This window comes from Lissotriton vulgaris, chromosome 4_1 (genome assembly GCF_964263255.1).
Source record: "Lissotriton vulgaris chromosome 4_1, aLisVul1.2, whole genome shotgun sequence".
Lineage (NCBI taxonomy): Eukaryota > Metazoa > Chordata > Amphibia > Caudata > Salamandridae > Lissotriton > Lissotriton vulgaris.
Window position 1 is genome coordinate 799515758 of NC_141691.1, and position 27736 is coordinate 799543493.

Genomic DNA, 27736 nt, shown 5'->3' on the forward strand with positions numbered 1-27736 from the left:
TAACCTTTTTCAAGCACCCACCACAATCCTTGTCGAGGTGGACCACAAATAAATCACCAAATTAACCTGTGCTTAACACTCTGGCAGCCAGGCACAAAAGCATTCTGGTTTAACTTAGAGGCAATGTGTGAAGTATTTAAGTAGCACTAAAACAGTAAGAAAGTGAAAACGCAACAAAAGAAAACTCCAACGCAAATTTAAAAAAAAGAGTAAACTTTTAAGAATAATTTGATACCAGAATAATAAAAAGCCAAACAGAGATATGCAATTTCAGGGCCCGATTCACAAAAGTAAACTAAGACTAAATACTAACTTTATGACTTTCGGTATTCAGAAAAGGCATTTAGGAGTAGTAAAGTTCAGATTTTGTCTTAAGTTTGTCTTAAGTTTTGGTCTTAAGACAAAATCCTAACTTAAGTTTAACTTAAGTTTAATTTAGGATTTTGCCTTAAGTTTGTCTTAAGTTTTGGTTTTAGGACAAAATCCTAACTTAAGTTAAACTTAAATTAAACTTAAGTTAGGATTTTGTTTTAAGTTTGTTTTAAGTTTTGGATAAGTTTAACTTAAGAACAAAACTTAAGACAAACTTGAGACAAAATCCTAACTTTACTACTCCTAAATGCCTTTTCTGAATACCCAAAGTTGTAAAGTTAGGATTTAGTCTCAGTTTACTTTTGTGAATCGCACTGAAATTGCATATCTCTGGTCCTACTGTTTGGCTTTTTGTTATTCTGGTATCAAATTATTCTTAAGAGTTTAATCTTTTTTTAAATTGGCTTTGGATTTTTCTTTTGTTGTGTTTTCACTTTATTACTGTTTTAGTGCTGCTTAAATACTTTACACATTGCCTCTAAGTTAACTTAAGTTTAATTTGGGATGTTGTCTTAAATTTGTCCTAAGTTTTGTTTTTAAGACAAAATCCTAACTTAAGTTAAACTTAAGTTAGGATTTTGTCTTAAGTTTGTCTTAAATTTTGGTTAAGTTTAACTTAAGTTTAACTTAAGACCAAAACTTAAGACAAAATCCTAACTTTACTACTGCTAAATGCCTTTTGTGAATACCGAAAGTCATAAAGTTAGTATTTTGTCTCAGATTACTTTTGTGAATTGGGCCCTCAGACTTTTAGGAAAGTATCCTGCCTAAAAGCACAAAGCACCTTTGTGCTCATCTGGTAATGCAAGTCCAGGGGAAATAGAAAAGTTCTGGCTGACCGCAATGGACCTTCGACCGGATTCAGGAACCAGTTTAGTCCAGCTGAGAAAGTTACCTTCCCAAAGTCCACGCAAAGAGTCCAGTACATGGTGGAGGAGGCAGCAAGGAGCAAGGACAATGTTAGAAATGGGGTAGCCAATTCTACGGGGGGGGGGTAGCATGAAGCAGAGCGGGTAGGCCAAACTCCTGAGGACATGTGTGAAGCATCCACGCAGTACGCACAGACGACACACCAGGCACACCACAAAAGAGACACAACACCACGTTGGATTGAAAAAGAAGAACTCTTGTATTAGTTCCAACCTGCAAAGGTAAAATACAGTAATCACAATGGGGCGCCAACTGGCGCCAGGGCAATGTACACCAGGGGGATTATTTACAGGGGTAATCAGAAAAAGAATAAAAAGGTAAGTCCGTCAGTTTCCAGGGCTGAAATAAAGGAGCGTTAGCAATTGACATGAACCATCAGCAGTATCAATGTGAGGGAAAGAAACTCTGGGCATGAAAGCTCATTATGTATAAACTCCTTAGGCCAGCAACACTGTAGGCAAAACCATATTGAGATGGGGAAAACATTATGCACAAACCCTAGATTAGCCTGACCAAATTTTACAAGGGGCATGAACCATTAGCATAAAAACCCTCTGCTGGCATTGCATCTCAGGTAATACTTCTTGCAATAACCATATGCAATCAAAACTTAGACAGGAACACAGTGGCATGCAGCTGGGCACAGAAACTTCAGCACTGCTCACCTAAGTACATATCACTCCTTAGAACCTCAGGAGCATGAGCGCACGTCATAACCAACATTAGGCACCATAGTATAGGTGGGACACAGGGCCTAGCCTGAGGCATACCAATAGGCAGAAATACCCCGCATAACCCCACTAGCATAGGCCACTTTCGCCAGGCGTAAAGGCACAGCATGCAGGTCACTAGCATCTCCTGCCAAAAAGAAAAGAACAGTGGCGCGCCAGGCAGCGGAACATGGGGGCCTAATCACAGTAGCAGGGCATACCAGGTGAACCTAGGGTAGCTTCCTGAGACTCAAACACATGGACAACACTTTTAAACACAACGTTAGGCTAGACATCACCCTCCTCGCAGAGGGGCCTAGGGCAGGGGTAAACGTTCTCCCACAGTCACGGGGGAAATGGGCCTCTCTACCTGGCCCAGTCTGCTGGGGCCCCTGACTCCACTGGGCCCAACGTTGCAGGTGCCCGCTGCCAGACGGGGCACCTGGACAGGCGCGCTGTCCCTGGGGGCGGGCACCGACCCTGTGCCCCGACACACCCCCAACACAGTCTGTTTGAGTCCCCACTCACCAGGCTCCTCCAGGCTTTCTTTTACCTCCTGCGGTACAAAAGGGGGTGGTGATGGACAGAGCATCTGAACCAATCAAACACTCACACCCAGTCAACAGATCTGGGTTTAATTCATCACCGTTCTTTAGCCCACTCTGCCACCCCAGTTCAGACATGGCCATATGCAAATCAGTCTGACCCTGTGCCTCATGGGAACAGTCCAGCACGAACTGCCAAGCCATGCCTTCCCTGGACCGGAAACAGAGTCTGAGTTCTGGGGCGGTACCCAGAGGGGCAACTTTAGGTACCAGCACAACTGGGCTGGACAAAGAACTACTGGAATGTTCAATGACCCCTAACTCAAGCATCTTGGATACTTCCTTTGTGATGCTAGCAGACACCTTATCAGATAGCCAATACATTTTGCTCTTCACAGACATGCTGTCCCCTCTACCCATATCATGGATATACAAATGTGTGAGCCTAGAGGTGAGAGAGAGCAACGAGGCAAACTTCCCTAGCAACTGGAGACTATCTCTCTGCTGCTCTGATGTCAGGGTAGGGAAGAGGTTGACACCTTCCCCTGACCCATTTTGCTCTGTGGAAGAGGAGGTCCTAAAGGCAGCACACAGGTGGTGATACGACAAAAATGTTTGAGGAAAGACCTCACCAAAGTCAGTAGGGTAAACAGAATATTGGGTACAGAGCTGCCAAAGATCATACATAGAGTCAGAGGAGAAAAGGGTTCCACTGTGTATATATATATGAATAGCTTTATTGTATAGTTAATAAAAACCATTACAAAATATAGATATGACAATGTATTAAAAAGCAGAAAGTTAACACTGCTGTATGAAAGTTAAAAAAGTTATTAAAATGAGAATGTCTTTCAAATTTAAAGGTAGACGTGTTGCTAATTCAAGTCTTTGCCAGTGATCTTCGCTTTTTCTCAAAACTGGCAATAAATTTGACTGCTCTGCAAATGAATTGTGGATCTACTGAGCATAAGATTTGTACGATCGTGGACAGGCAGGTGCGTATTCCATATTCCTTAAACTTGGTTTTCAACCAACTCCGACGTTCCTGAATCAGAGCCGGGCAAATACAAATCAGATGGATGAAGTCTTGCCTTCCTGCGCCACATAGACCACATTCCTCACATTCTTGGGGCTTCCACTTTGGTAGATCAGCACTTGTTGGGAAGCTAACCAACCTTAAATTGGTGTATTTACGTTTGATGAATGGCGAGAAAGCAAGGTCAAGGTAGGCTGCCAGTACAGGTTTTTTATAAGATTGAATTGTCATCCAGGTGTGGTTCCGGTGACTAAAAGTTAGCTTATCGTTGAGCAACGAGTGCCTGTTGGCGGCCTTCTTTACCAACTGTTTGAAAGATTGTACTGGAAGTTTGGTTTCCCAGAGTGCAGCCAACTCAGTCGATTCTAAAGACAGTTTAAGGTACTTGGCATAGCGGGAGTTGGCACTCTTGTGTATTGTTTCCCACATAGCACGGTAGACCGCAATTTCCTGGTTCATCCAGACATCGTACCAAAATTTTATAGTCTTGTACTTTTTCATCAACACCTGGGATTGCAAACCAAGTTTGAATCTTACTTGTGCGTGTGATGCATTGCTTGGTAACGCAAATACACGTTTGTAGATTTTCATTTGTACTTTGTCCAGGAGTTGTGCACTCTTGCCATGATGTAAAACACTCCCATAAGCTATTGTGGGAGTAACTTAGCTTTCATTACTGTTAGCAGGGGGGAGACCAGAGGGCCTTTAAGTTTGGTCGCTAGGCTGCTAAAAGTGTGCAATAGGACAGTGCCCTTCTTTTCCATGCTATTGAAATGCGTAGAGAAATTAAGGCGCTTGTCCAATTGTATCCCAAAATACTTATAACTTTCCACCACTTCCATTTTAACATTGTCTATTATGAAGGTTGGTGATGCTTTGTGGCATCGAGTTATAACCATGGTTTTAGGTTTCTTGCTGTTTATTTCTAGCAAGTTCTGTTTAATATATTGGGTCAATTCCTGTAGTAGACGTTGCAATCCTATTCTGGCTTAGTAGAACCACATCGTCGGCATAGGATAGATGTGTTACACGGAGATTGCCTAGCCGCGGTGGATGAGCATTGGTCTGGTCAAGGCTTACTGTCAGATCGGCCATGAATAAATTAAAGAGGTGGGGAGGCCAACACAGAACCTTGCTTTAGTCCATCGAAGGTGCTGATCTTCCGGGTTAACCTATGTCCATTGTCGATCTTTACCTGCATCCAGGTGTTAGTGTACAGGTCGATGATCGGCGTTAGGATTGAGTCTGGCAGGCCCTGCTGCTTCAGTTTGGCCCTTAGTAGTTTTCTGCTGACACGGTCAAAGGCCGCCTTAAAATCAACAAAACAAGTGTAAAGTTCCTGATGATTTTGTAGACTTTTTTCAGCAATCAAGCACAACGCCATTGCATTTGCCATAGTGCCAGTTCTGCGACGAAATACTGTCTGATTTAACGGGATTTTGTTGTTCATGTCCGACCAATGTGCTAGATCAGCTAGCACCAGGGTTGCGTAGTATTTTGCTTCCGCATCGATCAGGGCTATTAAGCGATAGTTAATTCGGTTCTTGCGGTCTCCACCTTTATAGATGGGATTAATGATAGCACCCCTCCAGCTTTCCGGGACTTGGCCTGAGTTGCTTATTGACCGAAACAGGAGATTGAATTTACAGGCCCATAACTTGGGGTCCTCTTTGTAGACTGCCTGCGGGATGCCGTTCGGCCCTGGCGCACTATCTTGCTTGCTTTTCTTGATTATTTGTAGTATTCGACAATCATCATCTGTCCACATTGATTGACCCATGCCTTCCTGTTGGTTGATCGTGTTGTTAGTGCTAGAATCAGCCATGCTTTCCTGGTCCACTGTTCTTAGTGTTTCACATGCAGCTATTGCGGTTGTAGTCGGGTGTGCCGATGACTTAATCGAAAGGTATCGACTACATGTTGGGCCCAATCATTGTCAGTGATGCATGTCATATTTATAGGTTGTGCTGTTCTGTTCATGGAGTTGACTTGCATCCAAAAAGCCCTGGAGTCTGATTTTTTTGTGTTATGCAACAATTTAGTCCAGAAATCATTGGCTTGGTTCCTTTTTTCCATCCAAACCAGTTTCTTGTATTGTTTCCTTGTTGTTCGAACTTCTTGCCAGATACTTGGGTTTATCCTTCGACCTTGTGCTCGTCTTGTAAGCTTCTTCAAATGTTTCTTCATGGAGAGTATAGTTTTTGTGAATTTGGAATCGGTCTTAGAAAAGGTCTTCCTTTTAGAGATGATACTGGTCCTCGGTACCTTTTCAAAAAAGTCAGACCAAGTTTCTGAGCACAGGTCCTTCTCTTCAGTGGACGTTTTAAATAGCTTCTTAGCGTCCTGCGCTAATTGGGGTTGTGTGTTACTCGTCCACCGTAACCGCTTCAGGTTGATTGTTGAAGTTATGCCTGCGATTGTTGGTGCCTTTACATACCTAGAAGAAGTCAGATTCATCTCAATGTGTTGCATTGAGTGATCACTGTCTAATAAGCAGATTATTTGGAATTTTTTAAATTAGACTCAGCAGGTAAGCTCTGCACAAAGGATTAAGAACGTAAACGTGCAGAAAGAACAGGCACTCAAGTGGCAAATCTGCACTCAGAATAAGTAGCACCCAGGATGTGCAAGACATACATTTAACAACAAAAGCAATAGAAGGAATATGGGGTAAAGAACAGGGACCTCCACATGGTAAGACTGAGCTCAATAAGTTCTTCAACCACAATTTATTTTCTTTTACAGGTACTGACCAAAATATCCACATATAGGATATACTTGCAATGGCAGGTTCTGTGGAGCTGCTGTCTTTGTTTATTTTATAAAAGTAACACAGATAAAATACCTACAGTGGATGAGAAACACCACAGCTGTGTCCACAAATCCTGGGTATCAAACAGGAGCATGCTAGGTGGTCACAGCAAGGGTGGAGAACTAAACATCATAGGCATGATGGACCAATAGCTAGTTAGAAGGAGTGCCTAACACTGAATGGCTTAGTGTTTAAAACCTTTTTAACTGGAAAGAAAGGAAAACAAATGGCACACTTGTAGAAAATAAGAAACAAGGATGCACTAAAATAGTGTTAACTCAGGAATCAAGGACTCAATGAAACATTGCAGGCAGCACTAGTTCACTGATAAGCTAAGGCCCAGGAATCTTCTGTGAACACTGGTTAGCAAATGCTCAACAGCTTAAGAAACAGAGCAAGAGTCAAACATCAACACTGCTATAATGACCAACACTGTACTGAATGAAACTGGGGTTTAAAAGAGCTCACTATGATCCCGTGCCTCAGGTAATTCTAGGTATTGGAGTTGTGAGCAGGAAAAGCAGACTAGCTTCTACAAAACCCAGCATAGCTATAGAATGAATTGGAATTTCAGAATAATGTTCAAGAAGCTGGAAGTCAGTTTGTGGATAAAGCGGAAGGTCCAGAAACTTATTTTAACACTGGAAAGTTCCACAGGTAGGCCCCATGATGGTGAGTTTGATAGCACAGGGATTTATTCATGTCAGTTTCACCCAGTGGGTTTCTTTAACCATCCTTTTAATTTTCTGTAAGGCCATAGAAGATGGCAAAGAAAATTCACCAATTGCATGTGAGTTGAATGTCATATAGGCAAACAAAACAGGTGATTGACCGAATGTGGATCAATGTCACATATTCACCCCTCCAGTGGTGTGGAGTGCCTGGGACCCACGTCTGAGCATCCCCAGCGCACCTATGGCGGCAATTGCAAATAAAACAGGTGATGGACCGAATGTAGATCAATGTCACACATTCACCCCAGTCCAAAGATCTGGGCCCAAATCCATCGTTTTTTTGCACTCCACACCACCCTGGGTTAGACAATGGCGATATGCAAATCAGCCCTGACCCTGTGCCCAATGGGAACAGTCCAGTCCGAACTACAAAAGCCATGTCCTTCCCAGAACGGAATCAAGCATCCGAGGACCGGACCGGTTTCGAGGTAACACCTCTCATCAGCCCCGCTAGCTTGACTCCAAGTGGTGTGGAGTGCCTGGGACCCACGTCTGAGCATCCCCAGCGCACCTATGGCGGCAATTGCAAACAAAACAGGTGATGGACCGAATGTGGATCAATGTCACACATTCACCCCAGTCCAAAGATTTGGGCCCAAATCCATCGTTTTTTTTTTGTTGTTTTTTTTTGGTGGTGTGGAGTGCAAAAAAACGATGGAATTGGGCCCAGATCTTTGGACTGGGGTGAGTGTATGACATTGATCCACATTCGGTCCATCACCTGTTGTGTTTACATATTCCGCCCTAAGTGCGCTGGGGATGCCCAGACGTGGGTCCCAGGCACTCCACACCACTGGAGTCAAGCTAGCCGGGCTGATGAGAGGTGTTACCTCGAAACCGGTCCGGTCCTCGGATGCTTGATTCCGTTCTGGGAAGGACATGGCTTTTGTAGTTCGGACTGGACTGTTCCCATGGGGCACAGGGTCAGAGCTGATTTGCATATCGCCATTGTCTAACCCAGGGTGGTGTGGAGTGCAAAAAAACGATGGATTTGGGCCCAGATCTTTGGACTGGGGTGAGTGTGTGACATTGATCCACATTCGGTCCATCACCTGTTGTGTTTGCATATTCCGCCCTAAGTGCGCTGGGGATGCCCAGACGTGGGTCCCAGGCACTCCACACCACTGGAGTCAAGCTAGCCGGCTGATGAGAGGTGTTACCTCGAAACCGGTCCGGTCCTCGGATGCTTGATTCCGTTCTGGGAAGGGCATGGCTTTTGTAGTTCGGACTGGACTGTTCCCATGGGGCACAGGGTCAGAGCTGATTTGCATATCGCCATTGTCTAACCCAGGGTGGTGTGGAGTGCAAAAAAAACGATGGATTTGTGCCCAGATCTTTGGACTGGGGTGAGTGTGTGACATTGATCCACATTCGGTCCATCACCTGTTGTGTTTGCATATTCCGCCCTAAGTGCGCTGGGGATGCCCAGACGTGGGTCCCAGGCACTCCACACCACTGGAGTCAAGCTAGCCGGCTGATGAGAGGTGTTACCTCGAAACCAGTCCGGTCCTCGGATGCTTGATTCCGTTCTGGGAAGGACATGGCTTTTGTAGTTCGGACTGGACTGTTCCCATGGGGCACAGGGTCAGAGCTGATTTGCATATCGCCATTGTCTAACCCAGGGTGGTGTGGAGTGCAAAAAAAACGATGGAATTGGGCCCAGATCTTTGGACTGGGGTGAGTGTGTGACATTGATCCACATTCGGTCCATTACCTGTTGTGTTTGCATATTCCGCCCTAAGTGCACTGGGGATGCCCAGACGTGGGTCCCAGGCACTCCACACCACTGGAGTCAAGCTAGCCGGGCTGATGAGAGGTGTTACCTTGAAACCGGTCCGGTCCTCGGATGCTTGATTCCGTTCTGGGAAGGACATGGCTTTTGTAGTTCGGACTGGACTGTTCCCATGGGGCACAGGGTCAGAGCTGATTTGCATATCGCCATTGTCTAACCCAGGGTGGTGTGGAGTGCAAAAAAACGATGGATTTGGGCCCAGATCTTTGGACTGGGGTGAGTGTGTGACATTGATCCACATTCGGTCCATCACCTGTTGTGTTTGCATATTCCGCCCTAAGTGCGCTGGGGATGCCCAGACGTGGGTCCCAGGCACTCCACACCACTTGGAGTCAAGCTAGCCGGGCTGATGAGAGGTGTTACCTCGAAACCGGTCCGGTCCTCGGATGCTTGATTCCGTTCTGGGAAGGACATGGCTTTTGTTGTTTGGACTGGACTGTTCCCATGGGGCACAGGGTCAGAGCTGATTTGCATATCGCCATTGTCTAACCCAGGGTGGTGTGGAGTGCAAAAAAACGATGGATTTGGGCCCAGATCTTTGGACTGGGGTGAGTGTGTGACATTGATCCACATTCGGTCCATCACCTGTTGTGTTTGCATATTCTGCCCTAAGTGCGCTGGGGATGCCCAGACGTGGGTCCCAGGCACTCCACACCACTGGAGTCAAGCTAGCCGGGCTGATGAGAGGTGTTACCTCGAAACCGGTCCGGTCCTCGGATGCTTGATTCCGTTCTGGGAAGGACATGGCTTTTGTAGTTCGGACTGGACTGTTCTCATGGGGCACAGGGTCAGAGCTGATTTGCATATCGCCATTGTCTAACCCAGGGTGGTGTGGAGTGCAAAAAAACGATGGATTTGGGCCCAGATCTTTGGACTGGGGTGAGTGTGTGACATTGATCCACATTCGGTCCATCACCTGTTGTGTTTGCATATTCCGCCCTAAGTGCGCTGGGGATGCCCAGACGTGGGTCCCAGGCACTCCACACCACTGGAGTCAAGCTAGCCGGGCTGATGAGAGGTGTTATCTCGAAACCGGTCCGGTCCTCGGATGCTTGATTCCGTTCTGGGAAGGACATGGCTTTTGTAGTTCGGACTGGACTGTTCCCATGGGGCACAGGGTCAGAGCTGATTTGCATATCGCCATTGTCTAACCCAGGGTGGTGTGGAGTGCAAAAAAACGATGGATTTGGGCCCAGATCTTTGGACTGGGGTGAGTGTGTGACTTTGATCCACATTCGGTCCATCACCTGTTGTGTTTGCATATTCCGCCCTAAGTGCGCTGGGGATGCCCAGACGTGGGTCCCAGGCACTCCACACCACTGGAGTCAAGCTAGCCGGGCTGATGAGAGGTGTTACCTCGAAACCGGTCCGGTCCTCGGATGCTTGATTCCGTTCTGGGAAGGACATGGCTTTTGTAGTTCGGACTGGACTGTTCCCATGGGGCACAGGGTCAGAGCTGATTTGCATATCGCCATTGTCTAACCCAGGGTGGTGTGGAGTGCAAAAAAAACGATGGAATTGGGCCCAGATCTTTGGACTGGGGTGAGTGTGTGACATTGATCCACATTCGGTCCATTACCTGTTGTGTTTGCATATTCCGCCCTAAGTGCACTGGGGATGCCCAGACGTGGGTCCCAGGCACTCCACACCACTGGAGTCACGCTAGCCCCGCTGACGAGAGTTGTTACCTCGAAACCGGTCCGGTCCTCGGATGCTTGATTCCATTCTGGGAAGGACATGGCTTTTGTAGTTCGGACTGGACTGTTCCCATGGGGCACAGGGTCAGAGCTGATTTGCATATCGCCATTGTCTAACCCAGGGTGGTGTGGAGTGCAAAAAACCGATGGATTTGGGCCCAGATCTTTGGACTGGGGTGAGTGTGTGACATTGATCCACATTCGGTCCATCACCTGTTGTGTTTGCATATTCCGCCCTAAGTGCGCTGGGGATGCCCAGACGTGGGTCCCAGGCACTCCACACCACTGGAGTCAAGCTAGCCGGGCTGATGAGAGGTGTTACCTCGAAACCGGTCCGGTCCTCGGTTTCTTGATTCCGTTCTGGGAAGGACATGGCTTTTGTTGTTCGGACTGGACTGTTCCCATGGGGCACAGGGTCAGAGCTGATTTGCATATCGCCATTGTCTAACCCAGGGTGGTGTGGAGTGCAAAAAAATGATGGATTTGGGCCCAGATCTTTGGACTGGGGTGAGTGTGTGACATTGATCCACATTCGGTCCATCACCTGTTGTGTTTGCATATTCCGCCCTAAGTGCGCTGGGGATGCCCAGACGTGGGTCCCAGGCACTCCACACCACTGGAGTCAAGCTAGCCGGGCTGATGAGAGGTGTTACCTCGAAACCGGTCCGGTCCTCGGATGCTTGATTCCGTTCTGGGAAGGACATGGCTTTTGTAGTTCGGACTGGACTGTTCCCATGGGGCACAGGGTCAGAGCTGATTTGCATATCGCCATTGTCTAACCCAGGGTGGTGTGGAGTGCAAAAAAACGATGGATTTGGGCCCAGATCTTTGGACTGGGGTGAGTGTGTGACATTGATGCACATTCGGTCCATCACCTGTTGTGTTTGCATATTCCGCCCTAAGTGCGCTGGGGATGCCCAGACGTGGGTCCCAGGCACTCCACACCACTGGAGTCAAGCTAGCCGGGCTGATGAGAGGTGTTACCTCGAAACCGGTCCGGTCCTCGGATGCTTGATTCCGTTCTGGGAAGGACATGGCTTTTGTAGTTCGGACTGGACTGTTCCCATGGGGCACAGGGTCAGAGCTGATTTGCATATCGCCATTGTCTAACCCAGGGTGGTGTGGAGTGCAAAAAAACGATGGATTTGGGCCCAGATCTTTGGACTGGGGTGAGTGTGTGACATTGATCCACATTCGGTCCATCACCTGTTGTGTTTGCATATTCCGCCCTAAGTGCGCTGGGGATGCCCAGACGTGGGTCCCAGGCACTCCACACCACTGCAGTCAAGCTAGCTGGGCTGATGTGAGGTGTTACCTCGAAACCGGTCCGGTCCTCGGATGCTTGATTCCGTTCTGGGAAGGACATGGCTTTTGTAGTTCGGACTGGACTGTTCCCATGGGGCACAGGGTCAGAGCTGATTTGCATATCGCCATTGTCTAACCCAGGGTGGTGTGGAGTGCAAAAAAACGATGGATTTGGGCCCAGATCTTTGGACTGGGGTGAGTGTGTGACATTGATCCACATTCGGTCCATCACCTGTTGTGTTTGCATATTCCGCCCTAAGTGCGCTGGGGATGCCCAGACGTGGGTCCCAGGCACTCCACACCACTGGAGTCAAGCTAGCCGGGCTGATGAGAGGTGTTACCTCGAAACCGGTCCGGTCCTCGGATGCTTGATTCCGTTCTTGGAAGGACATGGCTTTTGTAGTTCGGACTGGACTGTTCCCATGGGGCACAGGGTCAGAGCTGATTTGCATATCGCCATTGTCTAACCCAGGGTGGTGTGGAGTGCAAAAAAAACGATGGATTTGGGCCCAGATCTTTGGACTGGGGTGAGTGTGTGACATTGATCCACATTCGGTCCATCACCTGTTGTGTTTGAATGTCATATAGGAGCTGCAATGTATGGTTTGAAGACATAAGACTCCTGACTCCTGATGGAAGGACAGGGCTCACTCAATGACTGGAATTGCTCCCCAAGGCTCAAGTGGCTGGCCTGCTATTTGCCTTCTTCAGGGACGCAAACAACAGATGTACTTCTGGCTCCAAGTGTGTCAAGTTGACCACAGAGGACTGGAACCCTCCAGGAGACCTGGCTGGAGAGAGACCTGGTGCCCGTACCCCAGTTTGTTTTTCCAGTCACATATTTAGGTGCTCGAATATTACCTCTATAGAGTCAGGTCACTTCCTCAGGACCGTAGGTATCACACATCATAAATTATTTTTTTTTTCCATTAAATGTGGCAACATTAGTGGAGACAGGTCTTCTTAGCAGAGCAGGTACTCCTTGGACAGAAACAGTGCTAGCTTCCCTTCTTCAGGGGACAGGTATACATATGGCAACAGCAGCATAAGCATTCCCCATCACTGGGCACATACACATTTGGTGGCAGCACTGCAAGCTTGCTTCCCCAGAGAACAGGTACAGTTTTGAACTACCAAAGCAAGCTTCTTGCCCTCATAGAAGCCAGATGGTACTATCTTCCATTCCTTACAGAACAGATCCGTTAAGGGAGACTAGTACCTGATTTCCACATTCAAAGACATGAACAGTTAAAGCATGATTGACATGTAAGTTACAGACAGATCTCTGAAGCAGGTGCGTAACTCGCTGAGAAGAATGTGTTCTTGGTTGAATGAATGCCTATGTGAATTCAAACACCAGTCTTACTTGAGTGATATTCTACACTGACATCGTGAAAGTCATGCCACGGTCACAAGTAAAGCTTCTGTTTGTGTTGATTCTCTGGTTTCCATTAGTGGACACTTTAATGTAACCTAGTAGCTCATTGGCATTTGGAACAGCCAACCCACAGACCTAAGTAGCTATACTCTAGAAAGACATACGAGGGCCAACTTCTTCTAAAAGGTTTATAATACACATGCATCACATGCTTGCAATCCGATCCTCATTACAATATTGATTCAAAATGTTGAGGGCTACTAATGCTTTCAGTGGCCTTTGTGTGTTGCTGCTGTGTTATGAGAGTGGCAAGGGGTAGTAACCTTTCTTTCATCTGTCACATCATCACAATATAGTAGATGAAGGAATAGAAATCAAAGAACAGCCAATAAGCCTCTCTGTATACCTACGCCTTCAAGGTAGCAGCACTGCTTACTGTTTACTGGTGGTAACTTGGAGGTAGGCTTAGTGGTAGACTAGGGGGAGCCCCAGCATGTGCACATAGGTGAGGAATAGGGACTGTGAAGCCATGTCGCCTGTTCCATTAAAGGATAGGGACAGCTAATGTAAGAGTTCCACCATAACATCAATCCCTCCAACAAAAAAGTAAGGATTAAAGTTTGTGACTAGAAAACTAAAGCAAATGGACACTGCAAGTAGACGCAGAATGTATAAAATATGGATCAATCTTTTCTAATTTACTCAGCACCATAGTTTTTTTTCACAGATTGTATTCTTTTTTTATGTTTGAAAGTTTCCACGATTGAGATAATTTCAAAATAAAACAAAGGAAACATCTGCAAAATAAATGTGAAAATTGTTAGAGGGTCTGACACTCAGAAGACATGATTTTTATGAGGGATTCAGCTACAAAAGGCAATCATGAAGATTGAGCGCATATATATTTTATATATATATATATATATATATATATATGTGTGTTTGTGCCAAAATGGTAGCAGGGAACTCTGGGTTGTTTTCAAGTTTTAGGCAGAGATAAGTTTCTTTATATGAAACACTGTACAACAAGACTGACACTGCAAATCTGCTCACCTCAAATGTCTGTTTTTTAGAAAAGTTTTTAAGTGCTAAATTAGGATGGTGCCACCCATGCCGAGCTAGTAACTGACAAAGCATTTTGTCATTTTTACAGTAAAGTCTTTAAACATAAGATTAGCAAGTGCCACCTACACTAAGTCACATACGTCTTTCATCATTCCACACTCAGTATTACAGCTTTAGATTGGTAAAACACCATCCAAGCCAACCTAGAATGAATACCCCTCACACTATTGTTTTGCTCTTATTAGAGCTTGTTAAATAGGTACAGCTTTGTCCAGACACAAGAGAACAACCAGCATAAGTCAATACAATGCCCTTTCAAGCTTAGAGTGTCACATAAATTATGCAAAAAAGAAAACAGGGAACCCTGGGCCATTCCCAAGTTTTGGGTGGAGAACTGCTTCTTTATATACAAAACTATAACACCACTGACAGTCCAAATCTGCACACACCAAAGCAGAGTCTTCAAGCTTAGCTACAAACACCCACACATAGACACAAAGCAATTTAACCTTTTCTTAAAAGACTGTGAATTAAACATTTCCATGGTCTGTGAAAGGGACAATATCTTGGGATGTCTTATTCACTCCTGTTCCCATCTTCACACCACTCTCTTCTGCAGGTCTCTTTGTTTGAAATGTATGCTTTCCTTCTCCTCAGATCTCTGAGACATTCTAAACTGCATATCTCAAACCTCATCTCTTTCCTCTTCAGCACCCTCTTTCTACTCTGTCTTGCATGTACTTCCTTGCATCATCTTCACTACCAATCCCTGACACACACACAATGCACCCACTCAACTGAATGCACTGCATTTTCTTTAACGTTCGTCCTGCCAATGTGTTTATAGCTGTGTTCCTCCTTAAAACTCTGTAATATATAGTCACAATTACAACTGTCACACCGGACCATTGCTGATGAATGTATATGTATTCTTATCCCCTTTATGACCCACTGACAGGTACTGTGAGAATTTCACAATGCATTCGGCCTGAACACAACAGCTATTAGTTGTGACCCATCCACAAACTGAACTCACACAGCAACATAGGAGTGACTCTTCATGCTACAGATTATACATGAGAAATATGTTGCATGCGAAACTTCAGAAACACACCAACCTGGAAAAAGCAAATACTCTTAAGGAATGCAAGAGGCGAAATGCGAAACAGGAAAATCATTGCTGTTCCCAGGCTGAGAGGGCACTGTCTGTTTTTCTGGCTTCAGCTGTCGCCATTGGTGAACACAATGGAGGGGAGGGGCTGGACATTATTAGAAGGGCACAGGTACCACCAGTCGCCACCCGCCACCCACTGTGTTTTGACTTGTTCATTGAATTGTGCATTGTTTTAACTGGCCATACTTAATGATGTACAATACAGACATTGAGCAATGCAATGCCACCAATTCTTCACACACATCGCAACATGCTTAGATCATTCCATTGTGTGTTTTCATAAAATGGGCAGCAGGTTGTGCCATAGACCATCGCATTGTGCATTTTCATTGAAAATATGTATGTAGAGCTCATAAGGAGTCACAGCTGTAAAGAGAATCCCCTACAGTTGACTTGCTACGGGTCTTAATTTAGATAAAAATTAGAGTACACCCAGCTACTTACAATGAGAGCCAAGCCTTCCAAATAAGGGCTGTGTGGAAGCTTACTTGCAACAATGCATTGAACATTTCTTAAGTGCAGTTATATATATGGCCTGTGCACGGACCATTTAATTGGCATACTGTGGTTTAGAGGGCAATATAAAGAACTTGCAAAATATATATAACTCAAGAACTTTATTTTCTGTAAGGTTCTTTCCTGGATTCTATATCAGCATTTATTCTTTTAACTTTATTCATTCAATCACAGACTCATGATATGAAACATGGGAAAGCAAAATCTCAACAATTCATTGTTCTAGTACAGTAAATAATAATGTGGATTGAAGTGCTTAGATGTTTATGGGTGGGCATCTAAAACCAAGTACAAATATATCAATTATAATAAATACACCGTAATTACGTATACAATGTATTAAATGTTCTTGTAGTTACTACCAGTTATCTATATCTAATACAAATATATAGAATATATTAAATAGACTGTAATGACATATATTATAAATAGTTATAGCTATCTCCAGTTATCCATGTCTATTTCTTCACTTGATGCTTTGTTACACTACCTACAGATGTTTCATTTTATTCTTCTCCCCATATTTGGGCATATTTATGGATAGCCCCTATCCTAAGGGAATATCGTTTTTCTCTTTCTTTTGTGCTTCCTATTTTTAGTACCCATTTTACGAATTTGGGTAGATCCAATGATTTCCAATTTTGTAAAATCAAGGATCCAGGTATTAAAGAAGCATTCAAAACAAATTGCTTTTGTCGCATTGTTAAGGTTGAACTGGGGATCCCAAATAAAATAGCTATAGGATTAGGATCTACGCTATGTTTGAGTTGCCGACTAATAGACTGAAAAACCCAATTCCAGTACTCAGTCAGTTTACAGCAGAAGAAGCACATATGAAGCCAGGCCCTTCCTAAATAACTACATCTAGGACAACCTGATGGTATTTGTGGTAACATCCTGTGCAATTTATTGGGGGTGTAGCATAGTTGCCATTTGGAGAAAAGTGCCATTCATTTCAAATTCGCCCCACAAATGGCCTTAAGAGACCGTTTATTGTAGTCCTTCCATTGGGCTGCCTCAATGTTACACCATGTGGTCTCTTGTATTTTTAGCAGGACTCTCAGGACTATTTGATAATAAATTTGTTGCTGCAGGATATGATACCAGTTCCCGACATTTGATTGACATATAGTGCATGAGTAACAGCTTCGGGAACTGGACACTCTGGGAGCTGTAGCTTCTTAACTAGACTCGAGATTTGAAGATAGGAAAATACTAGGGTCAAATCTTCTACTGGTTTGTCTTGTCTAATTTGTTCCCACAACGTCATCTCTCTTGAGCTATTAAATCTTTTATTTGATAAATTCCCAGCCTTTCCCATCTTTTCAATGTCTGTGTATCAGTTGCAACTCCTAGTTCCCTGTTGAGTTGAGTTTCTGGATTTAAGGGTGTAAAATGATACTCTACCTTCAGTTGATTAAATCTATCATAAATTATACAGGGTGTCTTATATCTGTAGCGTTTGGATAGCCTGAGGATTTTAATAAAGGATTTTAGATCAGTGTTTTTTTCCAATAAAATTTGGTGAAGATAAAAATTGAGCCCGCAGTTGTGTGCTGTTACGGTAAATCCACCCAATCCAAAAAGGCAGCTTGGGAGGATTTGTGAAAGTGTGGGACCCCTAAACCACCTTCTTCTGGACTCAATTGCAATGTTATTAATTTAGTATGTGGTTTCTTCCCTGCCCAGATGAATTCCCCTACTAACATTTGAGAAAATAAATAATGGAAGTACCATCATTTTTAGGTTAAGGGACCTATAAGCTGCGCAAAGCGCAGCTTCCGGTCCGGAGATCTTATGTTTTGGAGTAGGGCAGTTTAAACCCGCCTCTCTGCTCCGTTCGCTTCCATTGGCTGGCTTCCTAAACGGAGGCCAGCCATTGGAAGAGGAGGGAGTCACTCCAAACAAGCCCTGTCTCTTTCGGATTCGGGGGCGTAAGTTTTGCTGTTCTTTAGCTCGTGACGTCGTCCGTCACTCAGGGCAGCAAAACACGCCCCCGAATCCGAAAAATTTCGGAAGCTTGAGGCCGCCATTTTGCTGCTGGTAAGGTTGAGGTAGACTGCTCTCTCTTTCCTCGTTCCCGCCGTCTTTTTTCCCGCCCCCTCCCGCTGTCCGTGTCTTTGTTCCCCTCCCGCTGATGAGATTGTCCCGCTGTCCTCCCCGCCGTGCCTTTTTCCCGCCCCCCCTCCCAGCACTCAATAGAGCTCTTGAACAAGAGTCTGAGCTGCTGATAGTCTGGTGTCTGCAGCCCGCCCGCACAGGATCTCAGCATCGGGGAGGGGGGCGCTAGACTGGAATGCGGGTAGCAGCTGGTATCCGGTGCTCTGTCAACATACATTGCCCCCTGCCTACCTCCTCCACTCCTGGCTCAGCTCCCCCTCGTCTCCGGGCTCCCATGCAGCGCCCTCAGTGCAGCGTCCTCAGTGTCTCTTGCGGTCCACAGACAGCACTAAGCATGTAATACTGTCTTCAGCAGGCGTGAAGTCGGAACCTGAGCCTGAGACTATTGCAGAGGGGAGAGCTGCCGGTGGGCCGTGTCCTGCTGATTTGGGAGCTGGGTTGGCCGGCTCACATGCACGCCATTACAGGTGTCTGGTATCGGAGCCAGCTTACAGGGGGCATTTCGCAAATCTTACTTCCTCACCTAGTGTACAGAGCTGAGGCGCTATGGAGAGCTGTGTAGCGTCTTTTTTTTTTTGCATTAAATGCCACAACCACACAGAGCTAGTCTAGGGATTTACGGAGACCTGTAAGGTTCGCACCTCCTCGGCAGACGAGTGCACATTAGCAAAGCATCTCTCGCTCACGTGCATTTCTTGGCGAGACTGAAGGCAAGTGCGAAACCTATGTTATTTAACAAACACGCCCCTTTGTCCCCCCAAACTGGTTTGCTACTTAAATGCCCTCAAACTAGCATTTGGCAGCTCTTCTTGACACAACGCCACACCTGGACGGCAGCGACGCTCAAAGCTCTACCGCCTTTGCTTTACACACAGTAACTTTTCAATGTTTATTTGTGATCTCAGTGCAGGCTTCACCCCGCTGCAGCATTCGAGGGTCGAGGGGACTGGGGGCCGTGTTTGTTTTTATTAATAATGTATCAGCTTAGGGGCCCCCTCTCAGCACCCCCCCGGCCCTTGAGCTTACACCGCGCTATTGTGCCAGCCACACTATCTGGCCAGACCTCTGCCACCCAGGCCCCCTCCGGAGCCATCCACGGCCCCATCACCCGGCACTCCTTCTTGTCACCCCCAGCACCCCCCCCGGGCCCTGCCCCATCACTCCTCCTTGTTACCCCCAGGCCCCCCCGGGCCCTGCCCCGTCACCCGGCACTCATTCTTGTCACCCCGAGGCCCCCCCCGGGCCCTGCCCCATCCCCCGGCGCTCCTTCTTGTCACCCCCAGGTCCCCCGGGCGCTGCCCCATCCCCCGGCGCTCCACAGTTTTAGGGTCACGGTCCTTTGCTGCAAAGGCTCTTACGGTGCACCCTGTTTGAACATGGATGTAGGAAGTTCTGAAGTGTACCAAAGACCAAATTGTTCTGCTCTGTGTAGGAATCATCAATCGTAAATTAATTGACGTATTTTTTTTCCCCGCCACCTGCTCATTCTCCAATTCTCCTCTGTGTTTGACCCTTAGTCCTCTAAAATACGACCTTGGCAGCCGGAGTGCCATACTAAAGAACATATTATAAAATAAACCAAATAAATATTAGACGAGGGTTTATGTTCTGGTTTTCGAAATTTGTGTAGTCAATCCAGGTGAAGAAGACTTGCACTTGAAGACTGAGTTGTTAACATTCTTTTACATGTTGGAGGCTCCTCATACGAACTTTGGACATGTTCTTTTGGTCAGCACCAGGGCATAGGCAGCCTAGGAATGGTATGGGCCAGTAGGACCAGATAAGAGGTGTGTTCAATCACGCCCCTATCCCCTCACTGTTTCTTAAGATGGGTTCTGTGAGTAAAGGAAGTGATTGCTTTGGGAATAGTTATATTATGTATTTTCTGTGTCACTTACAATCTGTGTTTTTATAGTGAATTTCCTGATTTTACTTCAAGCGGAATTGTTGTTGTTTGTGGTAATTTAGATTAATTGTGTAAGTATGTTTTCAGGAATTTGAAGCCATAAATTACTACTTAAGTGGTACAAAGAAGATAATCCAAGTCACAATAATAAAGTTAATGAGTTGTAAGCACTTTAGTATTAATTCAGACAGGAAAGTTCCTGGTACTTTATTCCAGTGCTGGGTTCAGATAAGGCCCATAAATAAACTGAGTAACGTAGTCTGCCTATGCAATAATCTTCTGAGGAGCACAATTCCGGTTGCTAGTGACACATTAAAGCAGTGTCCCCGTGCCATTTGGACACTGAAGAAGGAAGCAGCCGCAGGATCAATCTGTGGGCAGAGTGCCAGCCTTGTGAACTGCATAGTTCTGAGTCAATAAAGGGCTGCGTCAGCCTCTCATCTTTCTGAGGTCGATTCAACAAGTATCATAGTGTAAAAGTCTCCCATTCAAGGACCTAGCTATAATTCAGTTTGTGATGCTCACACGGTAGATATGTCTTATAGCTATTAATATTTGAAAAGCCAAAAACATAGCATGTTTTTAAATAAAGCTGCAGTGATTTTTTCTGATGGGCAAATATGTAGAGGACGAAACTGCATAACCATTTAGATATTGGTGTTTATATAGATCTTTCATTGATTGATTGATTGTGTGGGTGTGGGTGGCTCTATGTGAATGAATATGTGTGGGTGGCTCTGTATGTGTTTGTGGGTGGCTTTGTGTGTGTGGCTCTGTGTGGGTGCAATTGCAATAGGTCTTGCATTTGCGAGCGATTAAGCTATCGTTTTCTTGCCTTCTGCCCCCTGATTGCACTCGTTTTTCTTGCCTTCGCTCCCCTGATTGCACTCGTTTTTCTTGCCTTCTGCCCCCTGATTGCACTCGTTTTTCTTGCCTTCTGCCCCCTGATTGCACGAATATTTCTTGTTTTGTAGGTGGCTCTATGTGTGGGTGGCTCTGTCTGTGTGAGGGTGGCTCTGTTTAGTTGGCTCTGTGTGTGTAGGTGGCTCTATGTGAATGACTCTGTGTGGGTGGCTCTGTATGTGTGTGTGTGGCTCTATGTGGGTGTAAATGCAATAGGTCATGCATATGCGAGTGATTAAGCTATTGGCATTGTAAATGACAATGCCATTTATTTAACGTTTAAGCTATTGGCAGTGTAAATGACAATGCCATTTATTTATGATTTTTAAAAAAAGGTCATGAGCAATGCCAATCGCTCTACCTTTCATAATGCAGAGACCATTGCATTGTAAATGCTTGTTATCAATGCAGCTCTTCCAATTATAGATAAAGGTAAAATATGCCAGCTGTTTAAGATCTTGCTAACCTTATTAAATGTTGTGATATAATTAAGTGCGAAGAGCTGAAGAAATATCGTGTGAGACACAGATACCTAAGTATCGAACAGGATTGTTTTTTGCCTCCCGTGTCTGAAGGGCCTGGGGTAAAATATGGTCATGGCATTAAATAATAAGATCTACGATTTGCAAGCATTGATTTTGTACCCTCCCAAATTGGAGAATGTTTCAATCATGTCAAGTGTTTGCTTAATATTTGCGGTTTCTGCCTCAAGATAAAGGATTAGATCATCTGCAAATAATTTCAATTTCGGCGTCCCTATTACTGATGGCTTAATTAAGGGGTTTTGGCGAATCAGAGTCGCTATTGGCTCAAAATATAGGGCAAATAAAACCAGGGACATTGGTTCCCCTTTGGATTTCGACTGTGCCAACAGTGTGTAAATTTAATTACTATTTTCGCCTGGGCGTTATCGTATAATTTCTTAAGTAAGTCTAGTAAGTCTAGGAGGAAATCAAATTTTGACGTAAAGAGGATATTCCAGTTCACTAGATCAAAGGCTGTGTCTGCGACAATTATAATGATTGCCGCTTTTGTATTATTATTTGAAAAGAAATAGTTAGCCTGAGTTAAACAATTTGTGTTGTTGGCAAGAAATCTTTCTGTTAAAAAGCCATATTGGTCCTCATGAACCAGATTTTTGACGACTAAAGGAATTCTTGTTGCCATGATTTTCGTAAATAATTTATAGTCGTTATTTAACAAACTAATGAGTCAATAAGATCCAGGTGTATTCGGAAGCTTCACCTTTTTTAAAAGCTAACTACAACTGCTTCGGACAAATGTCTTTGGGATATGGCAGCCTTCCAAGATTGTATTATATAAAGAAAGCAATAAATTGTTTGACTGTGGCGAGAACATTTTATAGATTTCAATGGTTATTTCATCGATGCAACAGGCTTTGCCACTAGTTGTATTTTTTACAGCCACATGAAGTTCCATCTCTGAAATTTGTGCTAGCAGCGGGGATTTTTGCAAGGAAGTTAAATAAGGTGGCATAATTGTGTTAAAAAACGTGTCAATTTCCTCTAGTGGTGTGGGTGTTGAGGCTGTATAAAGTTTTTCATAGTGTGATAAAAAGACCTTACTAATCTCGTCAGCCTGATGGAACTTTTGGCCTTTTTTGTCATCGAAGATAGACTTAACCATGGCGGAATTGAGATTTCTTTTTTACACACTATGCCAGAAGTTTGCCTGCATGTTCACTTTCCTTATACCAATTTTGAAAGCAAGTTTTTTGGTTTATTATTTCCGGGTGTTAATAAAAGTCTATTATTTTGTCGAGCCTGCTTTAGGTTGAGAATTGTTACTTCAGAGTGGGATGAAAGATTAATTTGGTTTGCCCGATTGAAATTTTACTGAAGATGCTTAGCTAGTTCTTTTTTCTCTTTGATAATTCTGGCTTTTCAAGAAATTGCCTCCCCTCTGATGAAAGCCTTACAGGAATCCCATACCACAAAGGGTGTGGCTGATCCCACATTTCTGATGGCGAACTCAATAAGAAGTGTCCACATTTTTTGGGCCCAGCCCTCTTCCGTTAGTAAGGTTTGTCTAATGTCCATTTGGGTCGCTCCCTTGAACCAGTTTCACCTTATTCTCTACTACTGGGACCTAATGGTCAGAGAAGGGATTAGAAATACTCCAAGATGTATGTGCTTTGATGGGAAATTAGATATAAATCTCTGTGTCGCATTTTTTTTAAATTCCTTGCTAGCGGGGTGATTGGCCTTCATGGGTCTACTTGCGCAAAGTTACAAATAATATTATTCATCTACCTGGCAGTTAACAGTTTATTTTGAGATTTGTGTTTTGGAGAGGAATCTAATCCTAGATTTTGAATAAAATTAAAATCCCCTCTGATGTAATTGAATTAGTAGATCAACCATGTTTTCCAGTGTTAGAGTTTCATCGTGTATTGGGCCATAGTAGCTAATTAGATGGAAAGTTTGCTCACCCAAATTCAGATTCCCCATCACCAATCTAGCACGGGATCACTCAAAACCTGAAGGGCTTCCCCTTGATAGTAACAGGTGATAAGAATTGCGACCCCCCCCCCCCCTCCTAACAGCAGCTTCTGCTGAGGCCAAAAAGACTGCTTTATACACTTTGGCCATTTGGGTGAAGGCATACTTTTTTAAAATGTGTCACTTGAAGTAGGATCACATAAAGGTTGGTTCACCATTAATCATTGAAATATGACTCTTAATTTTGTTGCGTTATTGCCCCCATTTATATTACATGATACAATACATAGCATCTGTTGCTCAACCATTTAAACTGGTTATTATTTCCAGAATTGTATTCTTTTTGTAGATTCCATTGCTTTCAGCCCTACAGAAAATTGCCCTTATTTGGGTCTGATTGTTTTTTCTTTTCTTTCTTCCCTCTACCCACCCTAGAGTGCCCCACTGGTAACACATTTAATTTAATATGGTGCACTGCTGTAGGCTTCACTGGCCATGACTGCAATGCAATGCAAATATACAACACTGTGCCTGGCTTGTACTACAGGCCCTGGGATTTATGGACAAAGATGTAATTTTTATATATAGATTCGCATTTAGTAGATAGAAACACTGGTCATTTAAATGCCCTCACTGTGTGTGCCAGTCTACACTTGTCTGTGGATACCCATGTTCTCTCAGCATCTAGAGACAGGTAATTTTGCATTGTCCTCTATAAAATTGTCTTGCCACTCCATCCTTTATTGTCTTGGTGACAACCTACAAATCTATGGCGATGTATATAGTTTTGTTTTATCTATGTTTAAGTGATGTAAGATGTGGTCATGTTTATGTTTGATGTCTTTATACTGATCCCTTAATGTTTGTCATTGTCCTGTGTGCTTTTTTGTGTTGCTCTATCTGCTCTGTCCATTTATGAAGGGATTACTGCTGTTACTGAATTTGTTCTGTTAAAATGATTTATCGTCTGTCCATTGGATCTACCTTTTTATTAGCTTTAGGAATGCAAACTTTTTTATGCTTTATGGTATCTATTGTGAAGTTGTAATCATATCTATTTAGAGGCTTTTGCTAATAGCTTCTACATGTGCTTTACCGTAATGATTATGAGGATCAGTGTGCTAAACATTGCCCAATTAATCATCATCTTCAGACCCAAGGTTTATGTGACGTCACTTTCTTTTAGTATCATTAAGGTTCAAGTTTGAATAATGCCTCTTCCTGTGATGTCATTAAGGTCAAATATCATGTGAGGGTCACATGCGTTATGACATCCCTCCCGATACTCTTGCCATTTTGGTGAATTGACATCCTTGGCCCTCACAAGGAGACAGTCTTTTTAATTTTAGAATTCCCACATGTTAATGTTCTTTTTTACCTACTGGCGGTCGCCAGTAGGTATATATAGTTAGGACTTTTTTCCTATGGGATTTCTGAAAATTCTATGTCAAATAACTTTGCCGTTTGTGGACGGAATTGGCTGAAATTTTCAGGAAAATGGCACATTTTGTCTCCAAGCAGCCCCTGAAAATTTGGGGGGGTTTCGTCAAGGGGGGGCCGAGAAAAAAGGGGGGTCCTAAAACACATTTTTCCCATTCATTTTTTCATAGGGCGGTTGGAATCACTTTTAGCTCGAACGGCTGAATGGATTTACACGAAACTTGGCAAAATTGTAGATATGGTTTGCCCGACGTGCCTTTGCTATGTCTCAATATATGTGCTCCAGTGGATTTTGAGAAATTAACGTTTTAAAAAACAGATATATCTGTGACAGCGCTCCGGTTAGCGCCCCGGTTCGCATACCTGGCGCGTAACGGAACTTCGCGAAGCAAAGTTGATTGGCTCTCCGGTGTCTGTCAACATTCTAAACAGTCCGGAACGGCCGCCATCTTGTCTCTCGGTAGGATCGGGAGACAAGAGGTGGAGAAAAACGAAGGGGGAAATTAATGAAAGGGGGCAAGCTAGACCCCTCCTGACCCCCTAGGATTGATGAGGGGGATATTAAAGTGCCCCGCGGGGCAAAAAATAAAAAAATAATTTTTTTGCGATTTTTCACCGTAGAGGCGCGTCCTGGTACGCGAACCGGGCAGCTAACCGGGCAGCTAACCGGCAGCGTAACGGGAGTCTGAGGAGAAGCTGATTGGCTGTCAACATTGTAAACAGTCCGGAGCGGCCGCCATCTTGTGTCTCGGTAGGATCGAGACACAAGAGGTGGCAAAAACAAAGAGGGAAATGAGCATAAGGAGGCAGAGTACATCCTCCCTGACCCCCTAGGTTTGATGAGGGGGCTTTAAAAGGGCCCCGCGGGGCAAAAAAAAAAATATTTATTATCGTTTTTTTTGCGGGGGGAGCGCCCGGTACGCGCAAAGGGAAGCGGTCCGGGGAGCGTAATATACGGAAAAAAGAATGAAAGAATGTTCAAATATTGTATGTTTATTGATTGTTATTTTTGTTGTATTTTTTTTAATTTTTTTATTTAAGTACCAACATGTAGGTACCAATTCAGAGTCTAAAAATAAATATACACCGTTTTCTTTGTAGATATCTTGCATGTTGTTTCAGAAGTTATTGTGGTATATGGAATTCATCGCATAGTCTGTGAGGAAAGCAGAAAGAACATGGAGGCAGGAGATGATAAAGAGATGTTAAATACACATTGGAGATAATATAGTTGGAGAAAGGAAGTAACTATGAGCAAACTTACTATGTAACACAAAAAAAGTTGCACAGTATATTTTAAGTCTCAGTTTATATTTTATCTTTTTGGGTACTATTTCATAATTCTCATATTAAAAAGAATAATGTCTCAAACAATTTTAACTTTTAAAATTTTAATTTATTGTTCTGATTTTTCAAAATCTAAGAGAATTTGTAACATTAAATCATCAGGAATGTCCTCCTTTTCATTCCAAGAATCACATTCACATTCTTCAGCACATTTTAATAATTCTTTGTCGACTGATTCATCCATAAAGTCTAGTTCTTCTTTTTCATGGTTTGGATTGCTTTCAATCTTAATTTCAAATGAAATTGTATTTTCTTTTGGCTGTGCTTCCATTTTCTTGCTGTAAAATGCATTAAAAAATATATCAGTGGAGATAGGGCACTGTTGGGTTTAAGTTCAGACAGGTGCTTGTGAGTTTTTAACAGTGAAGTAAAATTTGGGCAGTGCATGGTTTCAGGCAGGAAGTAAAACTATTAAAAAGTGCCTGTGATGAAGCCTAAGTAAATTCATAATTATACCACAGAAGCCTAACTCAATCAATAATTTAAATAATTAAGTGTTTCTCAATGACTAACTCTTATAGAGGGACAGTATGTAACTATCTGAAAACGTTTTCCTTATTTAATTTAAAGTGCATAACATAGTTCTCCTTTCAAATTTTTAAAATTATATCTTACCTTTGAAAAAGAAGTTAAAGTTGACAGTCAAAATGCTCTTGAAATGTACTTCAGGAAGTAGTAGTCAAAATGGCTATGCTTCTCTCTCTTTCTTTATATATATTCAGGTACATAACCAATCAAATGTCTTGAAATAATAGTAGAAAATGAAAGTAACATTTTAATTGGTTGTCAATTCTAACACTTCATATGTGTTTCTGTCATGTAATTTACCTCAGGATATTTAGTCAGTCCTACAGCATAATTTTCTCAATGGAATTCCATCAAATTTGGGTAAAAGGTAGGTACTGCTATGTAGTAGGGCCTATTCTATATTTGATGAAAGTGTCTCCAGTGGTTTTTCTGTAGATTACTTTCCCACCTTTTTTTAGCGAGCGTTCACCGGTGCGCGCCCCGGTACGCGTACCGGCAGCGTTACGGGAGTCCTCCATTTTGTGTATCGGTAGAATTGAGACACAAGATGGAGGGGAAACAATGTTCGGAATGGGTAGAAGGGGGCACGGTAGACACTTTGTGACCCCCTAGGTTTTCTGAGGGGGGCTTAGGACGCTGATATATGCAAAAATAAAAATAAAAAAATTGAAAAATTTTGCGGGGGAGCGCCCGGTACGCGCACCGCTAAGCGAACCGGGGAGCGTACTTTGGTGAAAAATAGTGAAAAAAGTTAGAAAAAGATATACGTTTAGAATGATCAGAGGTAGGGTAGCTCTGAAAAGAGCTATTGGGTTCTGTGGCTGATTTAGGTACCTACAAGTAGGTTCCAATGCACAGTTTTAAATTCAGGAGGGATATTCTATTCCCCTCATCTGAGAAGTGCACACCACCTCCTCTGTAGATGTCTTGCATGTTGTAACGCAAGTTATTGTTGTATATTAA

At 43.9% G+C, this 27736-nt stretch overlaps 1 protein-coding gene across 1 annotated transcript in view; it reads left to right on the top strand.

Moving 5' to 3' along the window:
- The window catches only part of LOC147722600 (glutamate decarboxylase 1-like), a 1148213-nt gene that overhangs the window by 1015289 nt on the left and 105188 nt on the right, over positions 1-27736 (top strand). The window lies entirely within an intron of this gene.